Below are 25,594 nucleotides of genomic sequence, written 5' to 3'. Positions count from 1 at the left end.
CCTTTTTCGAACGCGCGCGCGCGCCCTGCCCCCCGACGAAAAAGCGGCAGAAGGTGAAAAAACGAAGGAGAGTTTGAAGTATCACAGAAACAGAGTCGCGCGAGGGTTCGCGTATTTCACTCGCGTTTACGAGTCACTGCGGCGCGGGGGTGAGCAGGCGGAGGGGGCGAGGCTTTTAAGCGGGGTCCCGGGCAGACGGATTTTTCGAGTGCCTTTTTTATCGTGCCGTACGAAAGCACGAACGCGAGGAAACGCGGTAGTGTCGCGGGAGGAAACTATAAAAATCGTCGTAAAAGTCGCGCGGACGAGGACCAGTGGACGTTAGAGTCCGTCAAGAGGACCAGGAGGTCCTTAGGGACCGAGCATTTTATTCCGTCCGAAGGCAAAGCGTTTATATTATGCTTTGCGTCAACACGCGATTCTTTCACGCCGCGGGAGGATAAATTTAAATGGATCTACGGCGAATGGATCGCGAATGGGCCCGTGACAAAGGGATCCTCGGATCGCTGCGGAATTTAGCGCGTGGTCGCCACGCGTGACAGGATAATGGGGTACGCGTTCCATGCCGTTTAAACGCGTAAAACCGTTTCGCGGTTTCGAAGATGACAGGCAGGATCTCCGTCGATAAGCGAGGGGAACAATGGATCCCGTGGAACGCGTGAAAAATAGGTGAGGGTGTTTTAGCGGTTGGGTTAATTAATTTGCATTCGGGGGACCACAATGGGACGGCGTCACGGGGGCTCCCGGTGACAACTGAACAAATACCCCGCACGTGTGACCGGGGCAAAGCGGTGGGAAAATCCTCGATTTTCCTGACGCCTTGGTCGCTGCTCCTTTGCGACAAAATGGCAGGTGGTGGCACGTTTCCAGCCACCCTCCAGGGGTTCTCATTTCTTCCCTTCGGCTTTCCCTTGCTTTTCTTGGAATAGCTACCTCGAGGTTATTATTATATTCGGAAAATGAGAAAGACACTCGTACCTTTTTATCGAACTCTAATACCACCGATGTTCCACCGCAGTGACTGATTTTTATTTATTTATTTATTTATTTATTTATTTGATGGGTAAACAACCTTTATAAAGAAGTAATTTTCCGAGGTTATTATTATATTCGGAAAATTAGAAAGACACTCGTACCTTTTTATCTAACTCTAATACCACCGATGTTCCACCGCAGTGACTGGTTTTTATTTATTTATTTATTTGATGGGTAAATACCCTTTACAAGGAAGTAATACGGTAAAATAAAAATAATTACCCCTTTGCACTCGGCGATTTTTTGGTAACAGAAAAATAGCAATTCGAAGACTTTCTGGCATAAAGTCGAGGATATTTTTAAAACGGTAAATAAGAAATCGTATGCAAACTAAGACGTAGAATTATTTTATTTCGATATTCTACGTATCGTTAGATAATTGTAAATTTGATATACTATCCCTTTGCACTCGAGAGATACCTTTCAGTCACCATTTGATAAAATTTCAAAGATCTATATTAATTAATATGCCAAATTTAAGATAACGTAACAATGTGCCAGGTATCGCAATTAAATAATTCTACGTGCTAATTATCATACAATTTCTTATTCATTGTTCAAAACAATATCGTCAGCTTTGTAGCAGAAAATTTTTCAACTCCTACTCTTCTTTAGTGAAAAAATGGTCGAGTGCAAAGGATTAAATTCTGTTCTCGTACTTTTTTATCTGACTCTAATGACCTCCGATGTTTCACGGTGAATGCTTCTACCATGAATCGTGAAAAACAGTGTCTAAATCTTGTCAAACCCAATCGCGTATTAATTGAGATTACTCAGTGGTCTACGACATGGCAGGAAACTCGTTACCGCGTTATTCGGTTCATTACCGCTGTTACTTTTTCGTCAAACCGATATTTCGTCGCGTTGCCATAATCGCTGTCATTCACAAGGTACAATAGACATTTAACGACTCATTAGGTAATTGACAGATGCGAATTCTTTCCCTAATCTCGATAACGAGGAAGAACAGCGGGGTATAACCTAACCTCTCCGGAGCCTAGCGAATCGAGGTTTATTCGATCCAAAATGGCCGCTGCGCAGCGCGTCCGTTAATGCATTCGCATGGATCGACGCGGCGCTAATTACTTCTCCGCGTAAACGCACGCACCCGTTTAACGGTGATTGGCGAATGCATTCCGTTATATCGAGGTAGGCGAAAAATTCGACGGAAGATGCGATCGCGCGAGCAGAGACGGTCCCACTCTGACGTCCGTTCGATGCTTACTCCCTGATTACAGCGAGTCCAGCGGGTTTCCTTGGTCTACGCATCTCCGATGATCCCGCTATAAAATTAGAAGACACGGAAAAAGCTCGTTCCTCGTGTTCTCGCGTTTGTTTTTCGCGGTCAAACGACTCGGGCGTGGGAGGGCGTTGAAGTTGCTTCGGTCGGCGATGATGACAGACATCATCGTGGCTATTAATACAGTCGGAAAGAAGGTCACGATTGACACTTGCTCCCGATGATACGTATACGTGCGCATGTATACTCGCCTCGAGAAAAATACGGGGAAATCCACTCGGAGGGAGTCGACGAATCAACGTCGAAGACGATGTCCAAGGGTTAGAGGATATCATCCGTGTTTCTCACGATGAGCTATTTCCAGATAGGTCATCCTACTCCCTACTCGTTCCCTCGTTGGCCCTTCGTGGGCCATGCAGTCGAAACTCTTCGACCACGAAAATAGCCTAGACTTTTCGGGGTTCAAAGTTGAGAACCGAGGACCGTCACGTCCTCCGTATCGAATCGCCCAATCGGAAGCCGAGCAGGCATCCCTACCCTTAGCCAGGAGCCTTCGAAGCAGATGTCGCGTAACCGATGCGTCTAAAACTCAGTGTGATCTCGACTAACGTCGCGATAAGTGCCCGATAAATCTTGCAGTGTGCTTTAATTCGTTTTACTTTTTCTTTTCTCCCATTGTTTTTCCTCGCTTCTGCGCTCTCACTCGCGTTCTTTGTTCCCGGTTTCGTTACCGAGTGTCTTTCATGGTGTGCACGAGCTACGCGGACACGCGGCGCCAGCGACAATGTGCATCACCTTTGGAACAGTTAAGGTGATTATTCAACTACCGATCTTATCGTCTCTTCGTCAACGACGTTCTCCATTAACCACGGAAACGCGTGGAACGTTCATTTGCTGTTTCGTATAACCATCTTACCTCCCTGTGTCGTAATTTTCGACGGTTTCGTGAAACGCGTTGCGAGCAAATTAGGCTTCCATTTGATTCGACGATTTTTCCTTTAATTCTATTTTTCGATTATTACTACTGCTATTATTACTACTATAAACCCTTTACACTCGGCGATTTTTTCCTTACAGGAAAATAGTAATACGAGGACTTTCTATCATTAAATCGACGATATTTTTAAAAGGGCAAATAAGAAATCGTATGCAAATTAAGACGTAGAATTATTTTATTTCGATATTCCACGCATCGTTGAGTAATTGTAAATTTCATATATTAATTAACATCCATCTTTAGAATTTGATTAAATGGCAACTGAGAGACGCCTCTCGATTGCAATGGGTTAATTCGATTTTCTTTCCTATAATTCTAGGCTCGTTATATTAGGTCTATTATCGGATATCAAATTAATCTTAATCTCGGTTCTTTTATTTCCATTTCCTCCATTTTGTTCCATATTTTCCCAAATTTTTGTATTATTAGATTCTTCGATTTTCCTTGCCAGTGAATTCCTATCTCGTTCGAATAAATAGATAAATAATCATCTAGCGAGCCATGAATTCCTATTCGATGGATTCCTGTTAACGCTGGACTGGATTCACCAGCAGGCTCACCGAACTCTGCTCGTTCCTTCACCGAAACCCTCCTTCAGATTACGCGGTTTATCTACGTGACGCACGTTGTTGACACTGAATAATCTTCAGTGGACAAACATCGCGCCGAACTCGCTGCGAGCGACTAGCCTCTTCGATCTTTCGTCGCGAGGATTATAGGAACAGCGGAAGAATGCGCGTCGTAACGCTTCCGCTTCCACGTTCCTGCTTCTATTAACCATTGTTCCCTTCTATGTTGCAGGTAAGTGAGCACAAAGTTCCTGCGGCATGCTGGACGCAGCAGCGGTGAGTAGCGTGGCAACGCGAGCGAGTCGCAGGCCTAGGAGCGGAGCGCAGAGGAATTGGACAAATGGAACGCGTAACGGTTGGCTTACTACGAATTCTCGATGCAAGGTGCATCGCGTTGCCACGTCATGGCTCTACCCTAACGACTCGCGGCCGAGGGCGCGTGGAGTGGATCGTAGATCGCGTTCCTAGATCCCGGAAGATCTAGACGTTTCTAGATTCGCGACGATAATTCGGTTAACACGTTAACACGTTGACTGCCGTAGGGTTCACCGATGAACGGTGGTACAGCGCCTCGGGGGTCACCGGTGACCCCCATCACGAAAAATATATTAACCCTTTTAATACCGGACGACGATATGAGCCGTTCACTGCACAAATTGATTAACTCCATAAAACAAAAAGTGCAGAAATGCAATGAAATAATGCAGTTATAACTGTACCAAGTGCTTTGACATTTAAATTTGAAATTTTTCGAAAAGCGGGGTTAATCGATTTGTGCAGTAACAGCTCATATATCGTCGTGCATTACACTTGCGAAAAGTGCCAACTTCGCATTGCGAGAAAACTCTATCCCAAAATAAAACGTTAATTTTATTGCAAAAGAATTTAAAAAATTGTTTTCGGGTTTGTTGGGAATTTCGTGGAGGAAATAGCCAAACGCGCAGGGAAATAACTGTATTCAGTTGTATCAATCTTTAGGTTTATTATACGATATAAAATTAAAGCGTATGAGTCTTTTTGAATACCACTATGGGTCACAATGTATGAACTAGCCGTTCTGTTTCTAACTTGGGAGTGAGGAGCTCTGAGGAACGGCAGGCCCTTTTAAACCCTCAAAACCGACCCCTTGAAGTCCAAAGGTCGGCAATGCCCTGCAACCTTCGACAGGCATGTCGTCATCGTTGCATGGGCGTAGCTGATTTCCAACAGGGTTTAATTTTTTCTTGTATTCTATGCTGATTGGTGCCATCAGAGTTGTCCTTTCGTTCTCAGAACTGATATTGGTTATTTTATCAAACATGATCGAAAATGTAATACTTATACTTCATACTACGTAACCTACATTAAACTGTGATCAAACGATGATTATTCGTACAATTTTCGATGAATATCGAAACACAATTGGTATTACATTATTCTCCCTTTCTTCAATAATATGCTGCATTTTGAATTTTTGAAGTATCATTCTTAGTTTGGTTTTTATTAGCAAATTCGTCCGGTTAGGTTCGCATAGTCACCCGTTTTTCGCTCGGCACTGAAAGGATTAAAGTTATATGTCGAAAAGTTGACGATGCTGAAGACTCTCTGGTGCTATACTGTCTTCAAGATGTCACTCTTTGTTTCGGAAAAAAGATGTGTTTCAATGATCTCGTTTAAAAAGTTTCATGATAGGATTTTGTATAGTCCACTCTGTACGTAATTCCGAGTCTCGTGGGTTATCATTTACCTGAAAAAATTAATTATTAACGAGTTAATAAATCACGCGTGGTGATATTACTTTTATAATTCTTTATTCCAAAACGGAACAACGGTTCTCTGGTAACTGGTCTTTGGTCTTTGGGGTTACGTCAGAGGGAGTCAGGAAAAACAAAAGACACCCAAATCGTCAACCCTCCACTAAATGTGTCCTATGTCTAGATACGCAAACTTCCACCACACGGCTAGCGATTTTCAGTTACCATCTTGACAATAAAACTCATCTTATCTGCCATAAATAATATTTCAACGTAATACGCATGGCATAATAAGAAATTCATGTTGACGCCCTGGGCAAACCGCGTAAAATGCGCGCGGCAGTCAACGTGTCACTAGGGGAACTGGGGTTAGGCTTTCCGTTCAGGCCTCGGGGGTCCGTACGGCCCGAAAGGGCCCGCATGACGGCTCATAGTGGCGTGAATAGAGCGGCACGTAAAACTGGCGTTGCATTTAACGTATTAACTCTCGATTAGCGGCCTCCGAGCAGAGATCTGGGGGTAATCGTGGACGTAGCGACATCGGGGGTATTGGAAAGGAGACGTAAGAGGACTAACCATCCGGTTACTCGGTTTCCATCGAGTCGGACGATGGAAACCGAGCGAAGATGGAGCGATAAAGCGGCCAGTTTGCCGCACCGGCGATTCGCGAATCTAGCTTTCGCGGCTCCCTTAATGGAGCGTTGAGCTGAAAGGAGACGCTCATTCGCTCGGTCGTGGCTCGTTACCGAGGCGATTCGCGCTGGAAATACGGGAGGAACGGAGCGTTAAGGGGCAGCTTTACGCGAGCAATTAGTCGATCGAGCGGCAGCCTCGTCGAGCGGAGAAATTTTCGCGTTCGTTCGGAGAAAGTGCGCGGGATCGCTAATTAGCCGCTCGGTATCGTCGAATTCGTTTCACGCCGAACGACTCCGGTAGCTCGGTGGAAAGGACTTTTGCCAGCATCGGGCTATCGAGCTCCGATCTCCGATCCGTTCTCTCTTCGACCGGTCACTGTACCGGTTCGCGTAACGAAGAAATTCGCGGGATAATTCGATCGGCAAACCTCGATTATCGATTATCGTAGAACAAACGGACTCGTTATCTAGGGTCGGATGCATTATCGTCCCCGATAAACCGGCAGCCTATAAATCTGCCCCGATGGACGAATATAAAGAGAGCCCTTGTACCCTCGCGGTACCCTTTTGGACCCCGGGAATGACTCGCCAGGGGGAGACTCGTAAAACTTCATACCCAGAATCCTTCTGTTAATCCGATTCTTTCCGTCCCAAGATTTTGGTACAGATCGACGCATGAATCCACCGGTATATGGGTTACGTGGATTCTTGGAACGCGCTCAGAGGCGAGAGAGAATTTGAAGCGTACGCGAAGCGGAGACACGAGGAGAGACGAGATGCCAGGTGGTCGATAAAGCGAAAAGCTACTTCGAAGGCCGACGGTTTCTCACTCGCGGGAAGAGGGATTAGTCGAAGGGGTGTAAGAGACACGAGGGAGGCGCGGTGAAAGATTCTCAGGCGACTGCCATGGTCGATGGTCGGGGAGGAAGCGAGAGAGCGGATAGAGGTCCCTCTTCTTGGCGATAATTGCCAGTGCCGGGCAATTGCACGGACACGCGAGAAGCAGGCGTTGCACCACCCCGGCCCGCGAGAGGAGATAAAGTTTTGAAAAGTGCGCGCGTTCCTCGGCTCATAAATCAGGAATCGTCGGACGTGCGGAGATGATCGTCCCGGTATCTCGCGAGTCCGACCACCGGTGGACGTCGTTCCCTCTCTCGTATGGAAATCGAAATTGTTCGCTGCCCTCTCTCTCTCCCGATCTCTCTCGATTTCTCGCTCTCCCCTGTACCCCCCGTGTCCGCCGCGCTCTGTCTGCCTCGCTCTCGCCACCCCCCGTTCGCGCCACCGTTGCGAGGAGGATGCAATTATGCGCGCGAGCCCCCTTTCAGCAGAAATGAATCTGCGATTTTTACGAGGGCGACCCGATAGTATTGATTAATGGGAGCGTGGTTCATAAATTTCGCCGCGATATATCGGTCAGCAGCGGAGCGGACGATGATTGATTTTTCGAGACGGCATTGATTTAAATTGAAAGCCAGGGGCGAGTCGCGAGTCGTGGCACCCCCCTCGTCGCGGGTTTTCCCTAGGAAAAGCGCACACGATGGCGTGGTACGCGTCCTCCGCGGCGGTTTTCAACGACCCTCGCCGTTTGCCGATGATCGGCCTCTCGGCATGCGCGAGATCCTCGCGAGAGGATTTTCGAGCCGGTCGAGCGGCGGAGAAGGACGGAGCGAAGGAGAGAGACCGGTCCTCATAAATTTCACGATATTGGCGCGGTCGAGATAGGATCGATTGAAATTAATTCCGACGCCTGGCACCGCGAGCCCGTTGAAACGCGAGATTACGCGCGCGAGGGCCGAGAGCCAGCGCCGAGAGCGCGGCCGGGGCCGCGTGCGTGTAGGAGCGTGCGAAGCCAATCACCGGCCGCCGGGAAAAATGTAATTCGAAGCGTTCGAAATAGATACAATCTTGAAAACTGCGTGAGGCCGTGCCGTCATAAATCAGAAGTCGCCTGGTCACAGGCGGCGGATGATACCACCGGTATTCCCTCCTGTCTCGCACTCGCGTACACACACCCTATCTATAGAAATTGTGTTTGCGTAATTACGATCTCGCGGTTAACGATGCGCGCGAATAAGACGGCCGCGAATTTACGAGCGCATATTTCAGCGGGCCCCGACGAACGAGTTCGGAATATTTTAAGGATCTGTCGATGCGCGAAAACCAGGGAATCATCGTGCGCGCTGGGTCCCCTATGTCCGTTTGATCGATTCACGTGGATCGCCTCGATCCAACCTTCCCCTTCGAGTGGTTTTCCTTCGAATGCTGTGTACCAGGGAATTAAACGCGCGTGCGTAGACCGAGGAGGGAGGATTCGAGGACGCGGGAGATAACTTGGAATCGCAGGGAAAAGAGAGAAAATGGAGGCGCGTCTGGACGGGAATAGGTTTCGATGGGTACACGCGAGAGTGGCCAAAACCGCTGATCATACGAACGGGATAATTGGCCGCGAATAACCGGCTGTGATTCAAAGATAAATCGGTGGCAACCAGGGGAGCATCGAAAACTGCAATATCACGCGTTTCGACATAGTAATCGTTCGCCTGACTCGCAATTATCCGGATAATTGCGCGTCCGCGCGGAGATTAATATTGCCCGCTACTAACCGCCCTGTGATTGATAAATGTCGCTGGATCGCCGTGATTAGCCGGCTTTTTAACGCTTTTAATTCGACCCGCTGATCGGCGAAGAAACGAACGAACAAGACCCGGCTTGTCGTTAATCGAGCCCGAATCCAGCCGTAAAATATATTCGAACGAAGGGGGGCCCACTTTTATCGCGACTCACGCATCGTCACGGTCGATTATCGCGGCGCAAGGGCGAGCGTGGTGCCGGGCGTGTAGTACCGAGCGTGGTGCGAGCTCCGAAAAGGGACGGGTTTTTAAAGCGACGCGCGTTCCTCGTAAATCAATACGACTCTAGCGTGTACGCGCGTATACGCGAATGGAAGTTTTTCGGAATGAATGAACGCGAATACGCGCGCGATGATTAATGGGAGACCGGCGCGCCGTTCATAAATTTCCAAACGCGGAGTAAACGAGTAGGATTGTCGGGGGTTTAGAGACGGGGTGCGAGATCAGACTGGACTCCTCGGCTCGACAATAGGCCTGATTTCACGTCCTCGTCGCGCGTTATAAATGATTTTTCTCGTTAATCGCGTTTACCTTACCTCCGCCCAAGAATCACGGTACCCGACGTCTACGTCGCGTCATCCTAGACATCCTAGAAGCCTCTCGCGTCTTGTAAGCCCCCGCGTGATGTTATAAATGATTTTTCTCGTTAATCGCGTTTACCTTACCTCCGCCCAAGAATCACGGTACCCGTCGTCTACGTCGCGTCATCCTAGACATCCTAGAAGCCTCTCGCGTCTTGTAAGCCCCCGCGTGACGTTCCCCGCGATGGCGTGGAAGGGTGGAGGACAATGGAATGGCCGACGAGGTCGTCGGTGTTTAAGAAACGATTTTTCGAATTTATTCACAGTACCGAAGAGTCCGATGTTCAAGGAAGCCCGTTGTACGCGCGGTCACGCGTTCGAGATCCGAGAAATCGATAGTCGCGTCGGCTTTGTGCTCGCTGGGAGGACGAGTGCATTCTAATTACTCGATCCGTCCCCATGACGCCCGGAAACGACGTGTACGCGCTTCCGTCGCGATCGAACCCGCAGACTCTCACGAGCCACTCGCTCCTCTCCTCCGCGCGATCGTTAGACGCGTTTAGAGAATCGTTTACATAAACGAACGCGATACACGCGAGGAATGTGTCGTCCATCGAATGGACTCTCTCTCGACGGATTTCCTCGATCGATTTCGGACACCTCGCCCATGGACCGGCTGCCCATTTGGCACGCTAATCGACTACCAACGAGGTGTACTAACGAGCGATCTCCGGTACGATTCTCTTGGCAATTTTCGACGTTACGGGTTGCAGCTCTGGACGATTTACCGCGTTCCCGGTAGCTGGAACCGGGACGATAAATATTCCGCAAATTGCCACTGCCTCTGGTGTCGTCGCGCTGCTGGTCTACGCTCGGTCGCGCGCGCGCGTTTGTCTCGTTAGCATGCAAAGTAGCAGCTGGACGTGCGGAAATTGGGAAAAACGAGCGACTCTGACCGGCCCAGCGAACGTCGCGATAGATCGAATATGGAAGTTGTTGCGGACGTTATTTCGAGTATCTATGACGCATCTGGAACGTTCGAGCACGCAAGACCGCGATACCCTGCGCGGTGATAAAACGGAAATCGAAGCTTTATTAAAAACGATAATTCTACCGGTTTATCGGAGCGTCTGCGTCCAGTTGGAGGAGGAAACGACGTCTGGAAACCCGCGATTCCACTTCTCCGAGCGAAATCGACGCGGTTACTTAACGAAATCTTCCTCTAATTAACCGAATCAATGCGATTTCATAGGCGAATGCGCGGCAGATAAACGTTATCGTTATGCACGCCGCTAGATAACACTTTTATACCAGCCAGCTCTCGCAACCGGCTATATATAAAACCGCAGCCTCTCTTTCTGCGAGAACTTTGCACCGTACCGCGGCAGGGACACCGGGGGATCCAGTGCACCCGTTTATCGGATCGCCTCCGTAACCGGAGAGCCAACGAGAGATCTCTGCCTCTCTCGTACCGAGTCGTCACTGCCTCCAGATCCGTTTATCTTCCTTTCCTTCTCGTTTGTTCCATCATCCTCCATCCGCTTCACCCAGGGAATCGGGAAACGCGCTAGACGCTGTCAAACGGAATCCAGTGTCTATTTTCGGAACGCGAGGTTTCCCTATTTTCATCCTCCTCTTTAGGAAAGTATGGAGGATTCGAGTTGCTCTCTGTAGATCACGATTCGATGATTGACCAATTAGAAATTGCACTTAGGCGCGAGAACGCTCGATCGCGATGGTATGAACCCCTTGACAGGCACGAAGAAATCACACGTTTCGCTCAGGACGCCACTGGAGTGTACCGCTAGATGCAAGATTCTAATAGAAATTTTTAATTGCTCAATGGGGCACCTTTTATTTCGAAGTATATTCCAATTAGCTGTCATATTCGAAATACACTGACTGTCGATTTTCATTCGGTTATTACAATTGTAGTTTTACGAGTAGTTCAAGCGCTCCGGTTACCAATGACCACCGTGGCCGGTCATATATGACCAACGTGGCAGTCAAAGTGTCAACCCTTTGCGGACTACGGTATAAACGCATCGCTATGGCCACGTATGTCTAGAATTTGACATCTTGGAGTGTTACAATGAAAATAGCCACTGAGGAGAAATGTGTATTGGTAATTTGAAATGCCTATCGCGACAGCAACTAGACTCCGTGGTACGGTTAACTTCGAACCATCCCGTCCGTGAAGGTGCATCAGTTGCGATCGAGGTGGAAGATTAACCCCTTACCCTACGATTTAGAATTCAACAGTGTGGTCCCAGAACATGTACAGAACTGCCAAGTTGTTCCAATCGCACACGACTTACACGGTGCACATCGTGCGTGACACGTGGTGTTTACATTTGGCCCGGCTGACGTACCACGTGCCAGGCCCGTGATGGTCAGTTTTTGCGTGACACGTGGTGTTTACATTTGGCCCGGCCGACGTACCACGTGCCAGGCCCGTGATAGTCAGTTTGGACCCGACCGACGTATCACGTGCCTGGCTCGTGATAATCAGTTTCGGCCCGAAAACCCGACCACGAGCCTCACACGTGGTTGTAGGCCTGCGTGATCCGTATAAACGTACGATTGTTGGTAATCTACATGACGTCCGTAGTTCGTTGTTTGTCACGAGACACGCGCGTGCAGGGGACACGAAAATATTCATAAATGGGTGAAAAATGGCAGGAATCCAGTTCGCCTCGACACGGTTCGCTCCAGTTAGAAACTCGTTAGGAATCGATTACCGAACGATCACGGTTGACCGGCCGACACCTGATTACCCTGCGCGATCTAGGCCGAGTAGATAAGCCGACCTCCCGTTTTACCTCCGAAAAGCGCCTAAACGAGGAAACATTTTCTGGAAATTTAACGAATGTCGTCGCGACGTTGATTCGTGAGACGGCGTTACTCCGTTCCGAGACGTGGTTTCGCTCGCATCGGCGTAGCACGCGATCTAATTATCTCGTTAGACGTTAACGAGAGCTCGTAAAAATCTGGAAGCCAAGGCCGGCTTGGATTTACGGTAAAAGCTACGCGTCGCGTTTTCGCTCTACTGCCGATGGAAGAAGCGTGCTACCGAGGAGAGGAGGAAGAGATAGAACCGTGGAAAGAGATGGGCGAGCGCGCGAAATCCCACGTGGCTGGAAAAGAAGGAAAAAAGAAAGATCGAACGCCAGGGAGTCCCGTTGATGAAACGGCTAATTAATTTTAGTGGCTCGTACGTGCATGTACACGGCGGGCTCGCGAGCTCCTCGCACACACGGCCGAGGAAGGAGCGTGACGCTCGCGCGTTCACCGGCAGCCCTCGTCTATACTTGGCCCGTTGGCTATGCCGAGAGGCGAACAGTTTCTCAAAGGTCCTCGAGTGCATCGTATCACGCGCTTCTTTCCTCTCTTTCTCCCGCGCCGATCGTCTGCCCCGTTCCGTTCCATTCCTCGAACACATAACTCTCTTTCATTCCACCGGCCGATGCTACGCGGACGAGATCGCTCGCCGACACACCGGAAGTGCTCTTCAGCGCGTCCTTCCACGCAGTGACGGACCACGAAAGAGTTACCCCGCGTCGATTACGTTGACCGAAGACACGCGAGTTTTCGCTGGATTCTCGCCTCGTGTCTTCCAACCGCTCCTTTCGTCTCGGCTTTCGGTTGCGATTACGATGCTCGATAAGGGTGGTCAGTGAGAAGTGATGTGGTTCAAGTACTACAAGGGATACTACGACGTGCGCAAGCTGGAGCTAGAGCTGGTGAGTCGACGACCGCGTGTCCTTTTCGAATTTCCATTTATTTCGCGACTCGCGATTACTCTCTCGACGACGAGGGATTTCCTCCTCGTAACGGTGTCCGGGAACGGTGACGCCGCTGGCTGATCGTGGTCGTGGTCGATGGAAATATTCGAGGAAGACGCGTGTCGTAACGCGATTGAAATTCCACGCGGACTTTCAACTCCTAAACGCGGTCGCCCCATTACCGCGTTTATCGAAATCGTTTTTTCGAATTCCTCGACGACCACGCCGCCACCACACGGCTGTATCTCGGTTTCCTCGGTGGCTGGCTCGCGATAACGAGCGCGGAGGAGACACTCGACACGGCCCTCGTCAACGCAGACGAGGATGCGTCTTTCTTCGTTTTCCAGCGAACCGTGAAACCAGTAGCCTCTTTTATCTCGCGGACCACGAACGGACCTCGCGATGGAAAACGGTTTTCTGCCAACGTGCTCCGCTACACCTCGGTTACTCGCTCCACGGGATAAAGAAAACGGGGGAAAAAGAGGGAAAAAGGGGAAAAAGATAGAGTGGATGCGACCACGGTTTTGCGCGCGGCTTCGAGCGACGCGATCGCAAGGTTCGTCGGAAGGTTCGATAAGGAAGAAGAGACCGTTCGAGCACCATGAATGACGTGCACTGTCTTGTTCTTTGCCGGCGCGTGCAACGACAGTCTCCTTCTTCTTGGACTTCTTCCAGTCGTCCGGTTATTTCGATGCATTTCTTCGTCGGTTCCTCCTCCTCCTCCTCCATCTCCGCGTCTTCTTCTTCTTCTTCTTCGTCTTCGTCTTCTGCGTCGGTCGCCGTCACGGCGTGTTCGTGGCACGGCGTCCCACTTGTAGCGTTCACCCCGATGCGTTTCTATTTTGGCGCCGTTCCGACCGGCCCTCCCCCGTGCCGACCCCCGCTGCACCGGCTTCTCGTCGAATATCCAGGGTATCCGGTTTCGAAATCAAAAAAACACACCCCCTCGGCTGCGGGAAAAACGATACGACCCGCCGCGAAGAGGGTCGACGACAGGTGGCGAAATTATCGTCGCCACCCTCGGCCGCGAAGAACGAGCCCCCCGTCCCCCCGGCCACTGTCTACGTCGTTGAAAAATCTGTCCTCTCGAAACTTGCAACGTTTCTCTGCTTACTGCCCATTTTTTCCCTCCGTGTTGTCGCTTTTTCTCCGTCGCGAAAAGAATATTCTTTACGCCGTGCTAAACATATCCCCGCTTCGCGATTCCGCTGCGCGATGACTCGCTCCATCGCCGACCGCTCGGATTATTAGGCCTCCTCTCGCTAAATATAATATTTCCAGTTCCGCGCGTGTCTCCCATTTTTCTTTTTCTTCCAAGAATTTACGCGGCTATTTGTTACTCGTGCGGCGAATTTAATAACGGGCGCCGAAATATCTCGATGGATTCCGCGAATAAGCCCGGCCCGATGAACGTGCCCGGGAACACGCGGAATGCCTGTTTCTCTGGCAGACAATCGAGAGTCGATCGTGCGGCCCGAGGCGACCGATATTCCGCAAATACGCGACGAATTTGTCAATCGACCTACTGTCTCCGCCTTTCCGAGCGCCGCGAACAGCCGTTGACCTGCATACGGCGAAGAAAAGGGGGCCCGCAGGGTGTGACGAGCGTAAACGACGCCTGTGGAACGCGGAAAATTCACTCGATAATCCCCGAATGATCCATTGTCCCGAAGGCATTGTTCCACGCGGTTTTATTGCAACCGAGGTATTAGCTACGCGCTGATTGAATCGCTGTACATCTAGTTCCACTCGCGGTTATTGTCTTTGCAGTCCCACTGGCGACTGTTGCATCGAAAATGCCAGATGGGAATATGGAAAATACGTTCTTAATCGCTTTCGTCGAGTGATTTATTCGTCTATTCGTCCACGGGTAAAATCGCGACGAGTAAAGTCGTCACGCAATAGCAGAACTCTGTCAACACCTTCGATCGAGGATCGGAAAAGATTCGGAATAAAAATTACATCGGACGATCCTCACTGGCAACTTTTGCATCCAAAGTGATTGATGAGAATGTGGAAAATACGCTCTTAATCGCTTTCGTGGAGTGATTTATTCGTCTATTTGTCCAGAAGCGAAATGGTCGCGAAATAGCAAAGCTCTGTCAATACCTTTGACCGAGGTTCGGAAACGAATGGGAATAAAAATTGCATCGGACGATCCTCGAGATCGATAGCTTGACGAATGCGTGCACGATTGCGTTTTCTAGCTACCGATACTATTGGCTGGTTCCTATCATTACCGCGAACTGTCGACAAGGTTGTTGGACCATTCCGAAAGGCGAGCGGTACAGATAAACGCCGGCATCCCGAGGATTTCCACGTCAGCGAGATAAGGAGCGAAAGGAAATCCGAGTGTAAACGTTAATGACTTAGGGGTGGCTTTACTTTCCCCACCGACCACCGGAGTGTCACCGGCGATAATCGGTAGGTCCGCAAACCGGGCTGTCAGTCGATTCTCAGAGCACGGATCGCACTGGTCGCCCTCGAGGCCGGTGGTCATAATTACCGGTGCACACGTGCACTCTCGTGACGGGATCTGTGTTCGCGTGGTTCGACCCGGCCAGTGCTTCGTTCTTCGACCTCTACCTGGGCGTACACACCTAGCGCCTGTCATCTCGTCTTCCAACTGTCAACGTTCGATATCTCCAACGATATAGTCCATATACGGCACGGAAAAGTACTCGGAAACTGCTCCTCGAAGCTCGGCGATGCATTTCGGCGAGGCGTCGGGATTTTTCGAAATCTCGAGGACCCTTCTGGGAAGCTGTTACGACGTCAGCCGGCGAGATCTCGACGAGGTAACAAAAGCTCCGTCGGAAGCGCCTAGGCGCAGGTACTACCGGGAATTTCTTCCAATTACGGCCGACTGCCGTCGGTTTATTTATAAGCGATTCACTCGGCAGACGATGCACGGTTATAGAATCGGCCTATGCATATTCCCGTGTCGGTGCGCAAATATAAAGTGGGCGATTTGGCGCCTGGTCAAGAGACAGTCTGCGAATGTCCGAGAGGATATTCTCGATTCCGTGAAACGCTGGGAAAGAAGGGGACCGCGCACGGTGGGACCGAGACAGCCCGATAGGCACGTTTGAAGTTATTTTGAAAACTGGGCTGGTGCATTGACCGTATGCTGACTGCGATCCGCGCATACGGTCTGCCGGCTGTCTTGCCGCGCGTTTTCCGGGAATTCTCCACCTGGCATGCCGTCCACGAGCCCACCTTAACGACCCCCTCTCGTCGCCTTATCGTTCCGCGACTTTGACAGCTAATAGGGTATCAGAGACGAGATTCGCTTTTAAAATTTATCAAGATCCATCGAGATAAAAGGAAGGAGTTTGGGACATTAGAAGCGGTATATTAGGCATATTAGGAGGAAAGAAAATGGCGGCCGCTTTAGGGTGCCCGGCCTAGGCGCTGACTCCTCCATTACTCGAAGGACGCCGGTCGAATCCGTGGGTTCCATTAAGAATATTCGATACACGGCCGATACGCGGAACCGCGTCGTTTCGTTTAACTTGTGGCAGATAGAGGAAGTGCATCGGCAGGCGTATACGCGTTCAGTCGACATTCCTACGATGACTAAGGGCCATTCTCCTTGGTCGGACGTCAACAAGGTCGTTGTCACGACCCTTCGCGCGCTTTATAGGAGCCCTCTTAAGGATGTCAAAAGTATGCTCGTTAAAGGCGCCAGTCACTCGGTGTGCCGCGATTCTTCCCGTCCGTGTGCTCTCACGCTCGCGTGTTTCTCTTGGCGCGTTGCGCAGCTGCCGGCGCGTCGTAAACGTCCCCTAATGCGAGAATCCATGGCCGGGGTGCGCGAGATATTCGTCAATGAGTATATACGCGATGCGTTAAACGGGAAAAATCTCGTCGGATCCGCGGTTACGTCCTTCCTCTTTATTGTAAATTCCGTTTAACGACCCGCTGTCGGTCAGCCAGCGCGGAATTCAGCGTGAGGCCGCGAGGAGGAGGAGACACGGGGTGTACGGCGGATTACGGTTTTGCTCGTAAATCGTGGACGCGTAGCGCGAACCCTAATCAAGGTACAGTTATCGTTGACTCAGCGAAACGCGAATTTTCAATGCGACACCGAGGCAGAGGCACGGTAGCGTCGGTGTGGACACCGCGGTGGCAGCAGTTAGGCGAGTACCCCGTCGACGCGACTTTTTCCCGGCCAGGTGTAACGATCCGCGCGAAATTCGATCCTATCAGAAGCGTCTCTGCGGTCGTTCCGTTTCTCTCGCCGCGACTAATTTCCACGTAGACCGCGATAGAAGCAGTTTCGTTTATCAAGTCCGCACCTGTTCGTGACGAATGAGGAATCGTTCCTGGAGCCGCGGACCGGCAGCAGGAAGCGCTCGCTCGAGCGGAGCGCGAAAGGGAAGAAGAGGAAGAAGCCGAAGAGGGAGAAGAGGAAAGAGGAAGAAAAGGAGCTGAAGGAATAAAGGAATAAGAGAAAAGAGAGAGTGGATAGAGGCGGACCAGCTAGAGACTGTCTCTCTTGCACTCTGGCCGCGCGTGTGCATTTCCTGGTAAGGGTCTTGGCGGTCTTCAAAGCCGTCGCCGAGAGTAGTCAGAAGCGCGGTGCTCGTTTCTTGAAATAGGAAGAGAGGGACGATGGAATTTCCGCGTCTATCCGCTCGCTGTTTCGCGATAAATCGATTTTTCCTCATCGTCGTTGGAGTTCCTCGGTGGAAACCGTTTCGAAAGAAGTCGTTCGAATTCAAAGGGGCTGTGGCTATTACGCGTAATTTTGCACCTGTGTACGAAATCGAGGCGGCGAACCCGCCGTCGATATTTTCGTTAAAATACGACCTTGCTACCTGGCCGAACGCGTTCGCGAAGGAAATTTGCATAAAGCGTTCTCACTGTTGCCGTTCCAAAGAGAGGAGTCCACCACGGGGAGGAGAAAAAGGCGAGAACGAACGCGGGGGACCTTTAAATTTCGGTCCAATTTCGCGCGGCCCGGGCGGACTGGTTCTGAATAGCTCTTCTCTCCGGCCTTCTCGAGCGAGAGAACGTTGCACGCGCGAATAATTTGCGCCAACCCGAACGAGAATTAAATCGTACGTTATACTATAATTATACATTGTATCGTTGCTACCTGCCGCGGGCTAAGAGCCGATTTACGGTCTCGAACGGGAGCAAAAAGGTGCCACAACCGTACGAACGGTCTGCCGTGCGATCTATTTTTACAGCAACGATTCTATCGTTCGAGACTTTCGCCTCTTTGTTCCTTCCATCCCTGGGCACCTTCTCTCTCCTTCGCTCCTCCCTTCCCTCTTTTCTCTTCTTTTTCGCAAATCCGAGCTTCCCGTTATTTATCAGCATCCCTACATTACGCGACTCGAGCCAGGCTAAAAGGAGAAAACGATCGGCCGATCGTTTATTTGGAAAATGGCGATATCGCGTCCACCGGAATCGCTCCGTTTATGCTGCTATCTCGCGCACGAGCATCGACCTCCGTCGAGTATCGAGTACTCGATAGCGGGCTAATTTTTCTCGCCTACCAACCGCGATCGGTACTCGAAAACGAGAGTGCGTCTGTATCGACGGTTATCGTTGTCGCCGTTATCGCGACCCCTCGACGAACCGAGTCGTCGAAACCGATCGTTCGCGAATCGTCTCCACTCTTCCAGCACGCTCTGCTGCTTTTCCTCTTTTTCTCTCTCGTTCAGGGGTGTGTTAACCGAACCGAACGACACCGCAGTGTGCCGGTCCGTGCTTTCTCTCGTATGGCTCTATTAATCTCTGCCAGTCTCTCGCAAACATTTCTCAAAGCCGTGCGCAAAAAGGCAATAATTGGACGGCCGTACCGTAAACAAATAGCCAGAAAACCGGCAAGAAAGACGAGAGTCGCGTTTTGATTTTGCTTCGGTGGTCGTCTTATTGGTCGATGGGGGCGCGTGCACGCACCTCGATCCACGACTCGGAGCCCTCTTCCCTTGGACGGGATCCACGCCGATGGTAATGGTCCCTCGTGGTCGATGCTGGTGGTGGTTAACTACCATGTTTCAAGGACACCCACCTCTCCCTCCTCCTGTCCTGTCGTCGTTCGGTTCGCTATCGCAGATCTGCACCGTGAAACTTCTGACTTTACTCCGGCCAATCTCGCTGCTTCTTTCTTTTCTTCTTTCCCCTCCCTCCATCGTCGGCCGATTTTTTCCCTCCTCCCCGTCGAATCTCGCCCCGACCCGCCTCTACGCGCCGCTTCCACGTCCAGCTAATCGCGCGATTTTTCATCCGCGGAAAGCGAACGTCTCGTTGGGAAGCGTGAAAAATGCCCACAGCAGCCACCGCCGCGACCGTCGATTAAACGCCATTTTTATGGCCGATCCCCAACACGCGCCGAATTTATCCCTGGCGCCGCGATAACGCCCCGACGCATCCGCGAATCGGTAAACAAATCTTTCCCTCTTCCTTTTTCTTCTCTCTTTTTTCATTTCTTTTCGAGATCCTCGATTTAACTTTCCACGCGACGAGACTCCGGGCACGCTTTCGAATCGAACGAATCAACGACCTGGACACGTTGGTTCCACGAAAAATAACTCGAACACGCTTGAGTTTCCACGCGTGAGTCGTGGGCGGTACGCTCGGACATCTGCCAGGAGGAGCACGATTATCGGTCCCATCTCTCTCGGGCAATGACGTCAAAGCTTTCGATGTCGCCGGAGACTTGGTCCACGAAGGGGGTTTCGAAATTTCCGTTGGTCGATATCGACGGATCATCCTCGATCACCTTGGATCATCGCGATCGTGATTGGCTACGATCTCTAGAAATTCCTCCGGTTCCCGGTGCTGCACGGGGTCCGTTCGCCGCGTGCAGTCAGTTCGTCTCTCTCTCTCCGTCTTCCACGGCAGTGCCATTGTAGTGGAAAAACGAGTCGTGGCACTCCCATTCACCAAATTCCTTCCTTTCATCGGCACCGATTCCCCGTACCCGACGACACGACTTTTCGATTCCCCCTTTCCACCCGCGTCCTCCAACCCGATCGCTTTTAGGGTGCTTCCACGACACCCCCTACGTCACTCCAACTCTCCCTGATAATCGAGGAGAATATCTCGCGGAGATCGTATATCTCTTTGCGGCACGGAATTTCAGATAATAGAATAGTTGCATAGAAATTGTATCCGCGTTTTAAATGAAACAAAATTGGGACTCAAGTCCCATCCGTCTCATGTTGAATGTTGCCAACACTAGTGAATACAGTTATAAAATTTGTTAAAGGTATTACCAACTGCTTTACGTAAATGAGACGAAATATAAACTAATTAAAATTAGCTATTGCGATATTTCGAGGCGAGATACTTTTTAAAAAGTATGGGGACACTTTTAACACTGCCGCAATAGTCATTCAAAACTGCCATCGCTCATTTCTACTTAAACGCGATTTTCGTTCATAACAACGCTAGCAATAATGACATAAAACAGTCCACCACTTAACTTGGAACGTGCTGTTCTAGGGCCTCAATAGCGGACGCGTATGCACTTATTGACAAAAGTTAAGAAACAACGTAATCATTTGGGAATTTCGGTGTATTCTCTGCGTTATCTTGGTGTTCTTTTCCCAAGTTAAATTAGTTTTATGAGTTTTATGTTTGTGTTATTCCGTTCTTGTTGTTCTGTCAGCTTTGGTGTCTCAGAATCAGTTTTTGCCATCCTACAATAGCATAATAAAATTACATTCTGTATGCTGATGTATGGAATGTTATCTTATTATGCCATTTTAGTTTCAACCTATGTATCGTAGAGGATAGAAAACATACCCAAATTACCAAACGATTACGTTATTTCTTAACTTTTGTCAGTAAGTGTATGTAGGATCAGATTTTGGGTGGATCGACCTAAGATAGTATCATTGGCTTCTTAACAGAATAAAACAAACTTATAAACAGAATACCGGCTATGAAACATGAGAAATTCGCTATGGGCACGCTATTCTGATCTTTCTTAGACTGACTTGGACTTCTTGCATACTCTCTGACTGATACACTAATCGGCCTGCGCCTTTGCACCCTTATTTAACCTAACCTCTCGGTACGAGCGCCGGATATATCCGACATTCTTTTGTACAGAATTTTATACAAATATCTTTTAATATTACAGCTACGAACAATATTTCTCGGGAAAAAACATAGTGTTATCAAGCTTCTTATTTAACGCTTAAGAAAATCTTCATACAAAAGACCGACCATGTGCTATGTGCGCATTTCCGGCGCGGCACCCTGTACAGCGGGAGTGTCACGACGGGCAGCAAGCTAGTACCGAAAGGGTTAAACCATTCGTTCTATCCTTTTTTCACAGCCCCTTTCCCCGTAACTTCAGTGGATCAGGTACTTCAAACACACGTCGTACTCGTGAATTAACTTCCAATCGTCTATCGCACGTCTATCGGCTGTCATACACATTCACTTGATCTTCTCCCGCGTGGTCACCTTTGTTCTAAATTCAAGCACCCTCGACATTCTTTCAACCTCATAGTCATGTCCAATTCTACATGTACATGTTTCCCGGCCATAGCAACGCGTTTAGGTGGGACACGTTTGTGACTCCCCAGGCCTCTCAGTAGTTTTCGCCAAACGCATATACGCGGCGCTCGTCCGCAAAGGGTGAATTCCCGCGTGCCCCAAAGAGATATAAGACCCGCGACACGATGGAGCGTGGTTTCCGTTCCGCTGGGTTCATCGATATTCGCTTTGGCATCGGGACGCGAGCGAATGGCGGTGAAAGCACGCGACGCTCGTGTCCCGACAATGTTATCGTTGTTGCGCCGTTAACGTACGAGCTGTCTGGCCTCAGCCCGTTAACCTACAACCTATGTTACCCCGTGATCGGACTGGAGAACGCGACACGCGCCGACTTTCGTTGTTCGAGGTCGAAAAATCGGCCGACACGGCCGGAGAACGCGCGCGTCGTAGCAATGCTCGCGCGACAGCCTCTCTCGCGACCGCGTATGCAACGCCGGGTAAACGACTTCCAGCACCGTCTCTAGCCCGATGGCTAACGGTATACGTTGTGCCTAATACGAGTCCCCTGTCTGTCGGGGATTAAGGCTGCATCTTTCTCTCTTTCTCTCGTTTTCTATCTCCTCTTGATCGATCGTGAATCTCGGAGCAGATCGTAACGCAGGCGTTTTCAGCGCGCGGCGGAAGCACCGGTCGAGCAGAAATCGTTGGACGACGCGGAGCGGTCGCGAGACGATTATCTCGTTACGCGTAAACCGGGACGACAGGGTACCGAACGTCGTGGCTGAATCGCTAGGATCGAGTCTGCAGGCACGAAGCTCTCTGGCACGATGCAGGTTCTCGCTTGGCCTCTCCGCTATCGGAATTCCGTCATCGAGGTGAACGGAATGAGATTCCTTGGTCGTGGCTCGAATACCTTTGCCAGTGGTTATTACGAAGTGCCGCTAAATAGTAAAGGTGTGTACGTGTAAACGCAGAGGCGTAGCACGCTCGTGGTTTCGCGCGTACACCGTTCTAGGCCCAACCGTGAATCGTTTACCATCGAAATCACGCTATTAATCTGTATTCTCTACCTTCCTCTCTGTCTTTCTCTTTCTCTTCTTCTCTGAGAAACCTCGTCGGAAACTCTCGTTACGGGAGAAAATTATTTTTCCGGCGAGGAAACTCCGAGAAAGAACCGTACTTCGCAAGGCTGCGCGCGAGACCGCTGATTTCTGGCTGGAACTTTCATCATAACCCGTCGACGAAAGTATGCAATTACGTGTCACAATCCCGCTGCGAGGAGAAAGTACCGTACAAAGCGAGACTCCGGAGAGAAAGACGAGAAGGAGAGACAGAGAGCGAGAGAGAAGGACAGACTCGAGAACCACCCTACGCCACTGGCCGCGAGTTAGCGTACGCGACAAACCTGGAATCTAAGCCAAGGCTTGGCACTGCCTGCGTCGCCCGCTTCGAGTATTACTATTATACGCCGCGAACTGTACCCGTACACGCCGTGCCCAAGCATCGCGTGCGCTTAATGAATGAACATCGTGCACCGGTGAATTTTTACGCGGCCACCTGCTTCCATTACTGGAATCGCTTCATTTCCACCCAACCAACCTAGCTGTCTGACCTCTCCGTTTCTCCTCGCATGCCTCAGCCTCAGCCTCAGCCTCTCCGGCATTTTCGCAAAGCTGCCAACAGTCGGACCGTGGTAGTTCTTCATCCCGGTGCTTTATTAGCAGAAGGAAGAACAAATAACCCACTCGGATCATCTATCCGCTGTCATTGTTGTTCTTGGACCAGCTCCGAGATTCCTCTCGTCCACACCCACGCGTTGTTCCTCGGATTTCGTTCTGCGCGGGGTACTCGCGCGAGGATGAAAGGCACCACGGTGGTTGATCCGAACGGACATTAGCCTCTGCAACGCGTGATAATTTCGCGAGGTGACCAACTGTGATGGCGGAGTTAGCTGTGCGTCGGGACCACGACCCCTAGAGTAGAGCAATCGCGTTTCCTTCCCGACTCTGCGCGAAGAATATCTCGTCATACGGAAAACACGGTCCATGCTCGTGGAATTCCTCCGGAGAGACGAAAGAAGTCCTCCGAAGAAACGGAGCGGGCAGATGGCGGAGCTGATCTATCGTGGCTGAACTCTGCCACGGAAGAATCCTCCTGTGTCCCTTGGCAGCGTCACACGCGACCGGCGAAAGGCGAATGTGGGCAGAGGAGCGTGTCGTGGCTTCGTCGAGGAATTATCGTCGCTCGCGGATAGCCGAGGTTTCGTAATCCGGCTCGGTAGTCGGCGTGTATATCGCCGTGTTCCTCGTCCGTTAGGCTCGTTTCAATGGATCGGTGACCGGAGGAACAGGTTCACCGAGCGAGCCACGGCCGAACTTTCTTTCGAAGAAATCGATGGGGGACCCTCGGGGGTATTTGCCTTGGGTGCACGCAAACTTTATAGCGGCTTGTTTGACGAAATTTCGAATATTCGCTGGTGACGTAAAGCACATGTCTTCTCTTTTCTTCTGCTTTTTTATTCGCAAAAGTCGCCGGTCCCTGAGCCTTCGACTACGGGGATCGCTTTCGAATCGCTAATTAACATCGGCGTCGGGATATGGTCATCGAATAATCGCGATATTTTTCTGGTTAATCTGTTTCTTTATCGAGTAAAATGGAATGGATGCAGCTGAACGGAGATGGTCGGTTTTATTTTCGCGTTATTACACATTCCCGACGGGGCCCGCTCGATCGCCGCGGAATTATTGTCCACGGTGGATATGCGGTGTTTCGTAATCCCTTCGGTAGTCGACGTATATCCTCGCGTTTCTTGCAACGTGCCTCTTGTACGTGCTCGCTTATGCACGCCTATATATCGTACGTAATGCACGTTGCATTCCTCGACATTCGTACGCGCGTTATGCATTCCGCGTGGATTTGACCTCGATGCCGTGTTATTAATGCCCATTACGTTATATAAACGAACCGCCGCGATCGGCTGGCCGGCGTGGAAGCGAGAAACCGCTAAGGAGGAAGGATCGGAGAGAAGGATAGCTCCGAAACGACGTGGTACGAACGGACGTTTCTTGGCTAGAATCCCGCTCCGAGGAGCCTTTATTAATCGACCTCGCGATCGGTGTTCCAATGGCAGACAGAGGGAAGATTTGTTTCTGTTGATATCGATTCTCTCGAATGTAAATCTAGCCGCGCACGCCGCGTAAATCACCGCCACAGGAAGCGGATTTTGTAACTTTTCGAGACAGGTGTTCTCCGTTGCGTCAGCCCGCAGCAATTTGTCCCGAGTGCGTGTACCGAACGTCCGCGCTCGCCTCGTCTCGCGTAATATCCAGATGCCGACATGGAAAAAGTTAGTACGGCCTACGCGTCGAGGCTTCGGGGCTTCGTCGAGTTTCATTCGCCTATTCGCGATTGTCGCAATTGAAAGAAAAATCGCGCCGTCGAAGCCGTCACGGTCATTATAGTCGTCATAGTTCTCCCTCGTTGTCTTCGAGGCTTCGGAGCTTCGTCGAGTTCCATTTGTCTATCCGCGATTGTCACAATCGGAAGAAAACTCACACCGTCGAAGCCGACACGGACATCATAGTCGTAATAGTCGTGTCATAGTCCTCCCTCGTTGTCTTCGGGGCTTCGGGGCTTCGTCGAGTTCCATTTGCCTATCCGCGATTGTCACAATCGGAAGAAAAATCGCGCCGTCGAAGCCAACATAGCCGTCACAGATGTCATAGCCGTCACAGACGTCATAGTCGTCACAGACGTCGTAACCACCACCACCGTCATAGCTGTCACAAACGTCATAGCCGTCGCAAACGTCATAGTCGTCGCAGACGTCATAGTCGTCACAGACGTCATAGCCGTCACAGACGTCATAGCCGTCGCAGACGTCATAGCCGTCGCAGACGTCATAGTCGTCGCAGACGTCATAGCCGTCACAGACGTCGTAACCACCACCACCGTCATAGCTGTCACAGACGTCATAG

General features: G+C 50.4%; 1 protein-coding gene across 2 annotated transcripts in view; it reads left to right on the top strand.

The window, feature by feature from the left end:
- Positions 1-25,594, top strand: part of LOC108555785 (uncharacterized) — a 191,639-nt gene that overhangs the window by 152,762 nt on the left and 13,283 nt on the right. The window lies entirely within an intron of this gene.

Source organism: Eufriesea mexicana, unplaced genomic scaffold (assembly GCF_001483705.2).
Source record: "Eufriesea mexicana isolate 0111107269 unplaced genomic scaffold, ASM148370v2 scaffold265, whole genome shotgun sequence".
In the NCBI taxonomy this organism is placed as follows: Eukaryota; Metazoa; Arthropoda; class Insecta; order Hymenoptera; family Apidae; genus Eufriesea; species Eufriesea mexicana.
The sequence above is the reverse complement of the archived record's forward strand: the minus strand, read 5'-3'. Positions and strand labels throughout refer to the sequence as shown.